Below are 271 nucleotides of genomic sequence, written 5' to 3' on the forward strand. Positions count from 1 at the left end.
ATCCGACTAGAGCATTCATTCAACACATGATTAACCATGTAATCACCCACAGCCACTACTTGGCGTGACCAGGTATCTAGCATCTGGCCACAATTGTCCACAATTGTCCACAATTGCCAACAACATAACCTTCCTCATCCATTAGAACTTAGCTCCATTCATTCAAACTATATTACCTGCAAATACAGGGACTGTCTGAACTTCCTCTTCTCAATTAAAACACACCCAACAGCTTGAACAAACCTTTCCTTTGATTGATATTACACAAAAA

This window comes from Pichia membranifaciens (assembly GCF_001661235.1).
Source record: "Pichia membranifaciens NRRL Y-2026 unplaced genomic scaffold PICMEscaffold_7, whole genome shotgun sequence".
Classification (NCBI taxonomy): Eukaryota; Fungi; Ascomycota; class Pichiomycetes; order Pichiales; family Pichiaceae; genus Pichia; species Pichia membranifaciens.